This window comes from Dermacentor variabilis, chromosome 4 (assembly GCF_050947875.1).
Source record: "Dermacentor variabilis isolate Ectoservices chromosome 4, ASM5094787v1, whole genome shotgun sequence".
Taxonomy (NCBI): domain Eukaryota; kingdom Metazoa; phylum Arthropoda; class Arachnida; order Ixodida; family Ixodidae; genus Dermacentor; species Dermacentor variabilis.
Window position 1 is genome coordinate 217,196,079 of NC_134571.1, and position 14,638 is coordinate 217,210,716.

The 14,638-nt window shown below is 46.0% G+C and overlaps 1 protein-coding gene across 10 annotated transcripts in view; it reads right to left on the bottom strand.

The window, feature by feature from the left end:
* The window catches only part of LOC142580110 (FMRFamide receptor-like), a 1,221,375-nt gene extending 1,209,347 nt beyond the window's left edge, over positions 1-12,028 (bottom strand). For all 10 annotated transcript variants that reach the window (XR_012827562.1, XR_012827563.1, XR_012827564.1 and 7 more), the window contains exon 1: positions 11,657-12,028. The gene's annotated coding sequence lies outside the window, so the exon portion shown is untranslated. The remainder of the gene's footprint in view (positions 1-11,656) is intronic.
* Between the last annotated feature and the right edge of the window lie 2,610 nt (positions 12,029-14,638).

Below are 14,638 nucleotides of genomic sequence, written 5' to 3' on the forward strand. Positions count from 1 at the left end.
TTAAACTCTCTATTTGAGTTCTGAAAATAAATTCTGGGGTTGTACGAGTCAGAACCATGATTTGATTGTGAAGCATGCTGTGTGATGAATTTTACCAGATAAATATTGAAGTGATTAATTTTAGCCACCTGGGGTTCCTTAATGTGGACCTAAATTGAAGCGCATGAACGTTGGTACATTTCGCGCCCATCACATTTGGCCCTCCACGGCCGGTATCCAACATTCAACCTCGAACTCAGCGGTGGGTGAAACATTTCAAAGTTAGACTTGCGAAAGTAATCATTCTCTTTTGAGAGACGCAGTGCTTTGCAACTGCATCGCTTTGCACTTTCTCAAGTACACTGCTAGCAGTCGTTCTGACTGAGCGCAACATCCAACTATGTGGTGCACCCTAATAACGCAAATCATAACAACCGTGGCTCGTACTGGCGACGTTTTATTGGCGCATTTATCGCGCTTTTTTCTATATGCTACGCCCTCATATTTTTCGAAAGCCTCCTGAAAAAGTCGAATCTTATTATTATGTATGGCGTACCACTATTGCGCAGTATACTTGCGCAGTGCTCATACATTATTTCGAAATGCTAAATGTGCCGCCTTCTCTGAAAAGTCAGTCTTCTGCAATTTAGCTGCAATAAAAAGTTACACAACATACAGAGCCTTGTCGCAGCACGGCAAAGTGACTTCAGACCAGTACGAAATTATCTCTACTCTGATATTTTTAGCATGGAAAGATGGGTAAGGTAAACAAGGAGGATGGCGTACTTTCTTAACATATGTTAATAAATGTTAACAGCGGTCATATCCATGGAAATGGTTGTCTTGTTACTTTTGATCGTATAGCTACATGAGTAAACATTTCAAGAATACACATGTACTTCATTTGAACAAGCACAGTTTCGTTAACAGTACATTTTTTATTATACAACACACACGCCCTGTGAGTTTATTTATTATCGGAATGGGAAATAAAACGTTTTTTTCAATTCAGAGGTTTTGCGATTTTGTCTTTTGTTCGGCTTCAGTGCGCCAGAAGCAAATGCAATTATGCTGTGACAAATAAAACGCGGATCACGAAGAGTACAAGTTTTAAGCTGAAGAAACCCGTAAAGAAGTAAGGTTCATTCAAATCTTGTGCTTGTGAATTATAAATGGTGCATTTAAAGGTGGTGAATATTTCCATACAATGAACTTTGTCTAACGCTAACTCACAGTTCGCGAGAAGCATCCACTTAGCTTAGTTTTCACGGAACATCGAGCTTTATGTAGCGTTGCCCGAAGACGTGCCGGACATTGTGTAGGGTGCATATATATACGAGGGTTGATCCAGAAATAAGGTTCCCAAAGAGCTCCAGCCGCACGGAAAGGTGCGAGGTAAAATCCGACAACACTGCTGCGCGCGGTTGTTCCCCACTCTCGGTTCCCCCCTGCCGCGTTTCGCTGCGGCGCTCATTTTTGGCTGAACAACCATCCGATATGGAGGAGGAGAAGGAACTTTATCATTGCAGAAACCGTTGCGTGGTTTATTCCTGGTTGGTTCCCTCTGACAGGGCTCCACTGGCGACCGCGGCGCGCCGGGCCTGGTCAAGGGTCGCCAGTTGGCTTCCTAGGTCCAGGTCGGAGATTCTCGCCTCCCATGACCACGTAGTGAGTGTGTGTGTGTTGTGACTCGTGGCGAAATTGCGTCTCCCGGATGGTCGGTGCATTCGTGTGTTATGTGCGCGAGTGTCGCTGTGTGGTTGCTACACCAGGGACATGCCCCAGACGTTGGTCCTGTAGTATTTGTTGACTTGTCGTTAATAACTCGTGGGTCGCTCGTCGGTCTGTCGGGGGCTGAAGAACGGTGTGGTCTGCCGCTCAGCTAGTGAGACCTCGAGATGCGCAGTCCGCCTCTTCGTTGCCCCGCAGGCCTTCGTGCCCGGGGCACCAGACGATACTGTGGGTCCACGCTAGTGAGCGACCCAGGATTCGAATGGCTTCTATAGGGAGTGTTTCATTCATGTATAAACGACACGCCGCTTGTGAGTCCGTAAGGACGCGGGCGGACCTTCCCTTGCTCTCGGCGTCGCGAAGTGCGAGAGCAATCGCTGCTGCTTCTGCTGCTGCACTGCATGTGGCGCGGATGGAGGCAGAGGCTACAGGGTTCCCATGATTGACAACGGCGAGTGTGTATTTGGGCCCGCAACGTGGCAACGAGGGATACGGGCTAGCGTCCATGTAGTATGTATCTGGGTCTCTGAAACAGCCTTTGTGCAACATGCGGGCGCTCGCTGCTCTTCTCGCTTGATTGTGAGTGGGGTGCACGTTCTTGGGGATAGGGTCTACTAGAATGTTCTCTATAATGTGGTTAGGCAAGAGTCGTGTTTCTTCTTTGCAGTACTGAGGTGTCAGCGGGTACTCTAGCCGTTGAAGAAGGTGTCTTCCTTGTTGAGTCTTCTTGAGCCTCTCCCTCTGCGCAATGAGCGTGGCACTTGCTAGCTCCTCAAAGGTGTTGTATACGCCTAGCGCTAGTAATTTCTTTGTGCTTGTGCTTGACGGTAGCTGTAAGGCCGTTTTGTGCGCCATTCTTATGAGAGTCTCCATGCGCTCTGTCTCGCTTTTGCGCTTGCCTTGATACGGGACTGCGTACGTGACGCGGCTGATGACGAGGGCTTGTACCAGTCTTAAGGTTTCGTCCTCTGTGAAACCATCTTTGCTGGGCGCTACTCTGGCGATGAGTGATGTGATGTTTCTTATTACGTGATTTAATTTCTCTGAGGCTACCTTTATGCCGTTGTTCTCCTGGACGTGCATACATATTAAGCGTGCGGTCGGGATGAGCTTTATAGGTCGCCCGGCAATCTCGAATGTATTGGCGGGGCTCGATGTTCCTTAGTTTGCTTGGGCCGGACTTGAAGGTACTCCGACTTGTGTGGGGCACACCTCATTCCTGCTGTGTTTAGGTATGACTCGATGTGTCCGATAGCTGTGAGTAATGTGTTTACTCTGTCGCCGTATGAACCCTTGGTTTCCCATAGGGTGATATCGTCGGCATGGAAGGCACATCCGAGTTTTGGGATGTTTTCCAGTTGTAAAGCAAGTTTTCTAAGTCCGATGTTGAAGAGGAAAGGAGATATTGATCCTTGCGGAGTACTCTTCTGCGGTAGATCACATATGTCTGATTGTAGCCCTGCTATGCCGACGCGGGCTTTGCGGTTACTGAGAAAAGCCACGTTATAGTGGTATACTCGCTCTCCACATCCTATGGCGGCGAGGCCATCAAGGATGCTTTCGTGTGCTTATTATCAAATGCTTTTCCACGTCAAGGGCTAGGAGTATGATGTTGTTGCTGCCCGGTTGTGGGTTGAAGACCTCTTCCTTGAGGAGGAGGAATACATCCTGTGCTGACATGCCTTTCCGAAATCCGTACATGCAATTGGGATGGAGTCTATGTTCTTCCATGTGTTGTTCTATTTGAGTGAGTACAATTCGTTCAAGAAGCTTGCCCAGGCAAGACGTGAGCGAGATCGGTCGTAATTGATCGAGCCTGCGCGGTTTTGCCGGTTTGGGTATAATGACTATGTGAGCTGTAGTCCACTCCTCGGGTAATGTTGCGCCCGGTGTCCATATGTCTTCGTTCAGCTGCTTTGTTAAGGCTCGCAAGGTTTCATCGCTTAGGTTTCTCAAGATGGCGTTGGTGATCCCGTCGGGACCCGGTGCCGTGTTTTTTTTTTTTTTTTGAAGCTCTGTGTTGCCGCGTATACCTCCGAATACGTGATGGGTGCATCAAGTATCTCCTTCGTAGGACCCGGATATTGAGCGTATGGTTTCGAATTCCCAGTCCGGATTCCCGTGTACGTTTGCTGGAGTTCCTGTATGAGTTCATCCTGGGTTCCCGGATATTTGCCAACGAGTTTTTGTAGGGTTGTGTTTGTTTCTGTTTTGGTATTTGAAGGATCGACGATGCTGCGGGGTATGTTCCACGTTTTTTGGTGCTTAGCGTGCCTTTAGGCGAATCGCAGAACGTGCGCCAATTGTCCCTGTGAACCTTCAGGGCATAATTGCTGGCCTGTTTATTGACGTTCGAAATCCTAAGTCTAAGTTTGCGATTTAGCTTCTGTTTGCGCCATCTTTTTTGAGGCCTCTGCATGCTTCCCAGAAGGGTATGAGATGGTTGTCGATTGCCGACGTGTCGGTATCGGTTTGGTACACTTTATTGTTGGCGTCATATAGTTCTTTGATGCATCAGGCCCACTCCTTGATCGTGGTTAAGCGGCCTTGATGTTCCGGGAAGGGCGGACTTGTATCTTGATCGAGCTGTTGCCGCTCCCTAAACTTAGGCCAATTTGTAATTTTGGCCTTCCCTAGGGGTCGCCATAGTTTGGCCGAGGCGCTGGTGATTTTGATAATGTAGTGATCACTACCCAGCGAGTCGTCTAGGACCCTCCAGCTTGTTCCCACGGTATCGTTGGTGATGGTGAGATCAGGGGTCGTGTCCCTGCTGGCGTTGTTTTCTATTCGAGTAGGCGTACCTGATACAGTAATTAGTGTGTATTCGTGGCGCTCTATTGCATCTAGGAGCTTGGTGCTCTTGGTGTCTGCTTTCGAGTAGCCCCGCGTGTTGTGCTTTCCATTGAAATCTCCGGTTATAATTCTGCCCAGCCTAGCTCGTGTGAAGGCTTCTGCTTCCTTGCCGGATGCGACGGGTTCCTTTTGAGTGTTGGTGGTGCCCGATGCTCGCGGCTCGCTGACTGGGAGCGGGAGCGGGATTGGGAGCGCGAGCGTTGCTCGGTATTGACCGGCCGGCCGCGAGTGTCCGCTCTGTAGGTCTCTTCATCTTCCGAGGCGAACCATCGTGGGGCTTTCGACTTCATCGGGGCTGACGATGGTGTGGGTCGGGGTCGAACCAGTTTGAGTCGCTGCTTGCACGAGCGGTCACCGGTTGGCTGGGCCTCCCCGTACGAGGCGCAGTTTATCTCGCATTTGTGTCCGTCGGTTGGATTAAGCCGTCCGAAAAATCTACAGATGGGTCTGTCTGGGTTTGGGCACACGTCGGTAGGTGGCCCTTTTCCCTGCAGATCTTGCAAACTTGGAGCGTCGGTCTAAATGGATAGCAACGGAGTTCACCTCCGTAGTGGTACACAAAATGTGGCAGATGGGGACCAATAAAGGTGAGCGCTGCACTTTGAGTGGCACCGATCATCTTGGCTGTAAGCATTTCCACGCCTTGTGTTCTCACTATGAGGTGGGCCATGTGGGTTTCGGTGGTTGTGTGCAACGGTATTCCATCTACCACTCCTCTGAGGGTGCCTTCTCCTTGGGTGGTGTGTGCGCGCACTGCGATACTTCTGCCGCTAAGTGTTAAGGTGTGGATGTGTCTTGCTTTTTTTGGTGACCTCTTCATAATGGGTCGATAGGATGGCTATGTTGGACCCGGGTTGATTCTCGGAATGAGTTTATCATTCGTGAACTCGTTGTGGCGCGCGTCGATGATCGCTCGTGCAAGTGTATGGGTGAGCACGTTTCTTAATCGTTGTCCTTGATTTGGACGAATTATTATTTTGTATAATTTTTTCGGGAGCGGTGAAGGTCTAGCGACTCTCCGCGTAAGTTGCGGGGTCTTGTGGCTTTACACTACCGCGTCGCCTCTTCAAGGCTTCTTGCTTGCGTTGCTTTTGTGTTCGTACTGATTGCCAATTGAGATCTTCTCTCACGGTGTTATGGTACAGAGTTTCTTGGCTCACCGGTTCGGTAGTCTGGTCCATCCGTTCTTCTGCGCGTCCTTCGGAAGTTGTATGGAGGGGGTCAACGATCGTAGTTGGTTCGTTCACCATGGTTAGGCCAAGTGCAGTCACGGGAATCCCCGTCGGCGAAGCGAGCGGCTGCCACCGCCGGTTAGGGTTAGCGGCTCACCCGTGGTGACGAAACTTTCAGGAATCCTCCTGGGGCCCTCGGTGGTCGGATTTCCACAGGGGCGGTGTCGATGCGGTCCTTATAACGTAAGGAAGCTGGTGAAAGCGTTTCGGGGCGTTTTCTGTTGAAAATATCAAAAACTCACGAAACTTCACATTGTTCGTCCCGTCAAGTGCGAGATTGGTTCCGTAATTCGCTTTTTGCACGGCAAAGGGACTCCACCCGTGGATATTCATCGTCAGTTGACAGAGGTGTATGGCCACAAGTGTATGTCCGTTCAACACGTCCGAAAGTGATGCAGGGAGCTTTGTGCCGGTTGGAAGGAAGTCCACGATGAAGAACGGAGTAGAAGACCGTCAGTTTAGGAGGCGGTTATTGAGATGGTCCAAAGCGAAGTGTTTCAAAACAGGAGAATCACCGTCCGTAAACTTGTTTCTCATATTCCTGGGAGTTCTTACGGTACCGTAGAGAGAGCGTTCACTGAAAAATAGGGGTATCACAGGTGCTGTGCTCGATAGGTACCGGGGCTATTGACATCAGACCACGAGGAGAAACGCCTTGACTGTGCTCGCCAGTTTCTTCAAAAGTGTCAAGAAGATTGTAAAAAAAGTGTCAAGAAGACTCCATTGTTAAAAAAGACGAAACGTGGGTGTTTCGTTTCACTCCCGAAACGAAACAAAAATCCAAACAATAGCGTCACCCAGAGTCATCAGCCGCAAAGAAGCTCAAACAAACTCCTGCTGGCAATGTAATCGCCAGCGTTTTTTGGCATCGTAAGGGGATACTGCTGATCGATTTCATGGAACGTGGCGTGCAACACTTAGAAAACTCACGCGAGCTATCCAGAACCGCCGGCGAGGAAGACTGGCAGCCGGTGTAACACTGCTTGACGACAACGCTAGACTTCACGTCTCCCGTTAAACCGAGGAACTTATGACAAACTTTAGGTGGACTGTCACGCCCCACCCACCGTACCGTCCAGACCTCGCGTCTAGTGATTATCACTTGTTCCCCAAGGTAAAGGAAAATTTGAGTGGCCAACGCTTCCGGAGCGACGATGAAGTCAATGAAGAGGTGAAACGCTTCCTCAACGGCTTGGCGGCTGAGTTCTGCGGCATTGGAATTGAGAAATTCGAGCACCGTCTACAAAAATGCGTAGAAACGATCGAGATTATGTAGAAAAATAGAGCACAGTTTCATCTTTCCAGTGATGTAAATTTGTATGAGAATAAACATACTGTCTATTTCTAAAATTGATGGTAACCTTATTTCTGGATCAAACCTCGTATGCATATATTGTTTACTCTCGCTAACACGGACGGAACGACCATCAGTAAGCATTGCATGGAAGCATCCAGAATAAACTAAGTGCACGAAAAAGAAAATTATGGGAGACTGCCACTGACAAGCAATGATAAAAGCGCTTCACAAATGAGAATCTTGGATAATTCCGTGGTAAGCTTCACGAGTGACTACTCCGTAGCATTATTTTTATGGGCACATTAAGAATTGGTCTTACACTCAATATCGACAGCATATAGGTTCACCCTTCAAAAATAGTTGGCAAAGCTACGAAGGAGATGAAAGTGCTTTCCAAGGTCAGGCAATGGCACGTGAACAATTCCGCAATGAAGTTAAAACAATGCCTTAATAAAACACGGCGCAGGGCTAGCTAGTGCCTCTTTCTTCACTGGTAATGTGGCTCGGCAAAAAAGAACAAGAATGACAGACGCGCACTGTGCACCATCCATGATGGTTCCTTCACCGTTGTTCCATTGCTGCGCCACATTTCTGGTAAAAACATAAGGCTTGATTAAAAGAGAGTTCTATACTTTCATGCTCCGTTTTGACTGCTAAAGCCCTAAACAGAGCTCATTAAGAACAAAAAAATTTTCCTAGGCGACATAAAACTTACAATGCCGAGCAAAAACAAAATTTATGCAGTCCAATCCTACTAAGTTCTTTTTATATCTTCATTGGAAAGCTAGTAGCGATGGAACCTCGCCCACGATTACGTGTCTGTCTGAACCACTAGGTTCCGCCGACAGCTTCCTGCTATGCTAAAATTATCCAACGTTAGCTAGTTATTATTTAAGTCCGTCAGGTCGCTTAAACGTTGTAAAGCATGACCCAATTATTTAATCAATTTTGTAATCGATGAAAAGGAAAAAAATAAAAAAAGTGGCTTCCACATAATAACCTCACTCTTACTCGAAATAGTACTGAAATATTTCAATCAACCATGACTACCTACACGAATTATCAATACATGACGAAACTCTGGGTATTCTCAATTCATGATATATACCTTAAAATAATAGCACACGAAAAATAAAGTGTTGAATATGAATATTACCTGGAGCAATAGAATTTGCTACTTTAGTTGCGATATCAAATAACGGATTGTGCTTATAAATACGCACGTGCAATAACTTCTTGCACTGTATGATGTAAAACATGCTAGAATAAGTTTTAAAAAGTATGGTGAAGCAAGGGAGTAACCAAAAGCTGGCGGTAAAAATGTGTTTACGTAACATTTATATTACGCGACGAATGCAAAAAAATATTTTAGAGCTCGCAAGAATGTTGGAAGAGTTCAAAACTTGTGCGGTCAAATGAAAACGGTGCGCAAACATTATAGAAACTTTTGTCTATAGCTGCTATCGCTACCTTGATTTTATTTGTGCATTATTTTCAGTCACTGAGGCAAGTATTAGCCAGCGCCTAAAATGAGCCCATGACCTGAATGGGTGTGCGAAGAATATAATGAGCTCTTTATGCATGCAAAGCGATGTAAGGCAACCCTGAATCGTGGCGCTACGTCTGTTTCATAGTCGAAGCGGTCCGAGAGAAGTACAGGCCTACAGCAGGACGTAAAACGTTGACGAGCAGTGAAGATTGCAGATGCCGCGCACAAAGTGCCGAGTCGTATGTGCCAACGCGGAATGGCAAAGTGCATTTGCGGGAAATTTATAGGCCTTCTCGTGAAGTGCCACGAACAGTGCAGATAAAGTCTGCAATGCCTGTCATCGCAAAGGACCGCACGAGGTTCAGTTGCATCACCATTCTCCTATGCATCTTTGGCGTTTACAGGTGACAGTTCCGTCATTTAGCAATGTAGAAAAATGGCGTACAGCGTTCTTTGGAAAGCCTTTCCTTCAGCGCAAAGGGTGCGCGTGTTGTAAGTGGCACCACGACGTTTGCACTTTAGCGTAGCCTCTTTCGAGCAGCCCACTATTGCGTGCGCAAGACCCCCCCATTATAGTTCGTCCTGGCGGAGTATACAGCGGCCACAAATAGTTACAGCTTTTACTTTGTTTTACCTTAGTTCACTCAGCGGCCTAATTGTTTGTAGCGTCTAGCCTTTAGCTGGCCTAGTCAACAAGCCCTAAAGTCTACAAACGCTTGGCGCGGTTCAAATGATCAACAGCGGCCCGGCAACAACCGTGCCTAGCTTAATCAACATTTCGACAAGGGGTTTTCAAAACGAGTCTCTGTAGTTTCTCCCTATGGGGAAGCGAAAGCTTGACTCCGGATTCTGAAGTTTAAATTTTATCGACTGCTTTCGGAAATGTTTTGCATGCGTTCACAGTGTCTGCAGGTATTGCATGTGAGGAGAGAAGAGCCTTTTAAATAGATGGTACACTGACAGCTTACTTTTCCGCGGACTATAAGCCGTTTTTGAAAGTTCTATTACGGTGATAGAGCTTTTATAGCTCCGGGAACACGTTTCAAAAACGCTCATTCATTGATGATTATATTTCGGACTGCGTTGGAGAACTTAGTCATGCTTGAGCTTTGTTTTAGACTGCTCTTTGTCATTTTGAGATCACATGTAATTAAGTCGTTCACAGTTAGTGATAAGCGATCTCATTTCGCGTTAAACAGCAAAACCAGTTTTGCCATTAACGTGAAGGAATGACGCGATAGGTGGCGAAATATCATGCACAAGAAGACGAACTGTTTTGCGCGGTGTTTGTTGGAAATAAAACTAACTCGTGCGAGCAAGTAATCTCCTTTCGATGTGTAAAAATAAAGTGGCTCGTCTTCACTTGTAGAAACTGCGCCTCCCAGTGGGGAAAAGTAAAGATTCGGATCTTCTTTTTCCTCTCACCTATATGAATTAAGCCACTGGTCTCTACTAAAACAACTTTTTAGCTTATTACTGTTTCATTTGTTTAGCTGTGCAGAAATTTACATTTGGGTCATGCTATAAATGGGTCTCACGCTATCCTTCGAGAAAAAAAAAATGACGTCAACGCTACTTGCAAAACTTGAGACGCCAACCTCACCCCGACTTCCGTTTTCATTCAGGTATCTCTCTCTACCCCTTCTCTTTAACCTCTAATCGCCGGAACAATCGAGCAAACAAGCCATGCGCTCGAAGAAGACCAGTAATGAAGACGAAGCACACACTGTGAATCATTGCCATTAACATATCGAAGAAGAAAGCTTTTTAAGGATAAGTTTCATTTTCAAAATTGGGACATCGCTACGTTCGTAAACCATTCTATCCCTACGCGCGTCTTTCTTGGAATGCAGTAACATGAAATGCTTTTATTACGATTTACAACTTTATTAGGTTCACAAAACGGTCATCTTTGTAAAATTTCTAAATTATGTATTGCTTCTTTCATTTAATTTCCCGATTTTAAAATATTTCATGTCAATTTACAGTGTCCTTACTCTCATTACTCCAGTTCTCATTACTCCAGTTTCTTCTCTCAGCCACGCTCTAATATTCTACTTTTAATTTCGGTTAGAATCCTATTACAACGTACGAAAAACCCGGCTAGTATAATGAAGCTCGTAAATATCAGCAGTGTTTGCGAAACCGCCTGCTTCTTGGCAAACCCCATCTAGTGGGTACAGCCATTATTAGCAAAAAAGAACCACCTGCCTAATTTCTTATATGTGACAAAATATTTTGCCAACTTATCCGATTCCTGGCTAATCCACAATAGCGTGTATGAACCAATCATAAAGGCAAACCAACCAACCAAACATGTGCTGGAACACGAAGCCGCCGACGCAGCTCTCTCTGGTACACAGGTGCTTAGTGCATGTTGACGGGCGCGATCGCCACGAATCAGAATCATCCACTGTTTTCAACTGTCAGTCAGGCACAGTGGCTTCACGGTGAAGTCTTGTACTGACACTCTGTCGGTCGTAAGTTCTAATCTTCGATGTACAATGAGGAGGTTTCTTTCTTCGCAATATTCGCGCGAAATATTTTGGGATTTTCGTGACGAACCGCGGGGAGACCGCAGGGAGAATCCAATATAGCTACCGCTGGAAAATATTACTGTGAAGGGTAAAATTAAACTGAGTTGTGGCTTGGAGGAAATTGCAAATTGAAATATTGCTGCTGTAATTTATTGCAGAGACCTACAGCAATCGAGAGATCTGCGACATTGTAGATCTTCGTGGACAAAACAGCGCCATAAAAAACAAAACAAAATTAAGGAGGTGACAGATTGATTGTGGATCTCACGTTCATGAGTGGACTGAATTAGGGACAGAGAGATATGTAAATGATTGGTCGTGTAGAAGACCATTTTTAGAGTGTAAGAAGCGGGCGCCACCGCGTTTTGATGACCGTAAGCGTAAATGTTCCGTGGGCTGAATGAAGAGCGTGATTTCATATAATGCAGCCGTATAAGTGCGTCATGCGGGCACTGTCATATACTTCTCTAAATGAAAGCTAGGTGTGTGGAGACTAAAGAGGATCTTGAAATAAGGTTTCTCATGCCAATCCGCTTACCGTGTCACTGTTGCCTTCTGCTTCCGTCTTCGTATCCAGTAGTGGCATCATACGTTATCCGTGCGACGACACCAGAGAAATGTCAGCTCAAAATCGGAAAAGACGGCTTTACTTTCATCAGTCTCGACCATTTTGTGAAGAACACACGGCAAAATACAGGCGGCCACAGCTCACAACTGTCCAGCACGCACTGGACAAGCCGGGCCAACTGCGTCAACGACCCGAAGGGTCGCCACCGAAGTCCATGAATGAGCAGAGCGACACGCACGGCAGTGGCATCCCAGGAGAGAAGGAACAACTGCGCCACGGGCGCTCTTCGCACAGTCGGCCGGAGGCAGCGCGGTTCCGCCCGCGACTGGCGAACCACGTGCACTGACGACGCTCCGCGTTCTAGGTGGCGTTGATCGAAGCAAGGTCGCGCACCGGCGGGGCGCGCCTCCTTATTGGTCCAGTACACCCGTGATGAAATTGGTGACGTAAGAGGCCTGGCGCGCGCGCACTAGGGAGTCGCGCCAAGAGGGACAGTCGGCCGACGCGAGCGCGCCAACTATCGCGCAGCGCGGGTGCTCGTGGTTGTGGCCCGAGCGGACAACGAACCGAGATTGCTCGCAGGTTGGCTTCGACCGGCTCTAAAAGCCATTCCCGCCCGCGAGGCGTTTATTGCGCTGCAATCAGCTACACGTAACCTAGTTCGTTCGCGCGACAGCTAGAAATTCGGCACATCAAAGGTATCTCGCTACTATGAGGTCTTCAACTTCACCCCACTGGTATTTAGGCGCCTACATTGCTTACCTTTCTTCTGGGACCAACTGCAGTTATAACGTTGCTGCTCAGCGTCAGGCGCGCTTTCATGTATCTCAAGATTACAGAATGTTGCTGAGTGCCACACCGGACCGGCGAATGTGCCAATGCGCCGAAGGGAATTCAGTGAAAATCTGCGATGCTGTTTCGGGTCGTACGAGATACTACGATGCGTGGTACAATAACTTTGATGTAGTGCGCGATGTTGTTGCGATATAAATCTGCGACTCCAGCGAGCTAGTACAAAGCTTCGTGTTGATATTTATTTATTTATTTATTTATTTAGTTATTTAGACATACTTCAGCCTCAATGAGGCTATTGCAGTAGTGGGATGAGCAACAAACATACAAACATTTATAAACAAGCTTGCGTGAATTGTTTCAATGGTAGTGAAAGGGTTGTTGCCCGGTAACGAATTCCAGACTTCAATCACGCACTGCAGTACCAATGCACAATGCACAATACCAAATACTCACTGCAAAGTACCAGTGTGCTGTTTCATGCGACACAAATGTGTACCATTTTATTCGCCTTTTCCATCATTATGTAGCACTTTTTATTTGACCTTTTTTCTTATTTGTACGTTTCCTTTAACATTCGTCTATCACGCAGTTAAGAAACGTTTTATTTCTAGAGTTACTTATTCTAACTGTTGTGGACAAGCTATTGCTGCATCACTATTACTATTTGTTGGTAATTTTATGTTACCATGCCAAAAGTGTTCTGTTTCTTGTATTATGTACTCCGGGGAGCTGGGAAGTAGCCTAGCTGACTGGTCAGCTTTTTTTTCCTGCACTCCCTCACCCCATGAGTCAAATAAAGGATTATTATTTCTATTATTATTATTATTATTATTATTATTATTATTATTATTATTATTATTTTGATTATTATTATTAGTTGTTCATTGAAAAGAAAACTGTGTTTAGAGGAATCAGTGCGGGCAAGAAAGGTTGACATATTTGGAGCATGGTGACTCCTCGTATATGAGGGTTTGGAAAAAGTTAAATTGTTATCTAGAGAGGAGGGGCGAGGAGAATCGATTAACGTGTGAAGGAATTTTAGGCATTCAAGTTTGCGACACTGCAACAGGAGTGAGACCGAGTAGCGGAAGAGAGTTAGACGGTGAAAATTGCTTGTTATATCTCCTACAAACAAAACGCACGGCCTTTTTTTGCACTGATTCTAGTTCTTGGACGTCACATTGTTTGTATGAATGCCATACAACGCAGCCATATTTGAGGATGGGGCGAATTAGGGTTTTATATATAACAAGTTTAGTTTCTGGAGGAGCAAGACGCAGCATAGGATGTAAGTAACCCAATCTTTTAATGGCCTTGTCCCAGGTGACATCGATGTGTTTCGACCATGACAAGTCGTGTTAGGAGGATAGCTAAATAGTTTAATTCGAAGACCCTATTTAAAGTAATATTGTTAAAGGCATACGCAAAGAAGGAAGGGGATGAGCGTCGTGTAAAGGAGATTCAGACAGCTTTGGAAAAGTTGATATTCGTTTGCCATGCTTTCGACCACATCAGAAGTCAGCAACATAATTCTTAAGGACAACATGATCAGTAGCAGATTTAATTGTATGATATAAAACGCAATGATAGGCAAAAAGGCGTATTTTAAGAGAAGTGTAGGGAGAAATCATTAATTTAAGGCAGGAATAAAAGAGGTTCCAGTACTGAGCCTTGGGGAACCCCTTATGAAGCAGGCATCAAGGGTGAGTTAGTAGAGCTGAAATAAACATATTGCGAACGCTGGGAAGGAATGTCCGATATCCAGACATTCCAAAGACGCATTTTTTGTGTAACGCGCAGCTTTTGCATAAGTGTAGGGTGCGAGACAGTGTCGACGCCATTGCAAAGTCCATGAACATAGCATTAATCTGGTCACCCATGTCTAAAGAGCTGCTGATGTCATGAACAAATACTGTCAGTTGTGTTATAGTGCTAAGGCCGCGCCTAAAACAATGCTGGAATGTGCATAAAATTTCGTTAATTTCAAGAAATTCCATAATATGTTTAAAGATAACGTGTTCGAGTAATTTACATGAGTGTGCTGTTAAGGAGATTGTCCTATAATTAGAAAACACTTGAACCTTACCCGACCTAAATAAGGGTAGAATTGAAGCAAGTTTCCGCGAGGGAGGAAGGGCGGCGGTTGAGATAGATTTT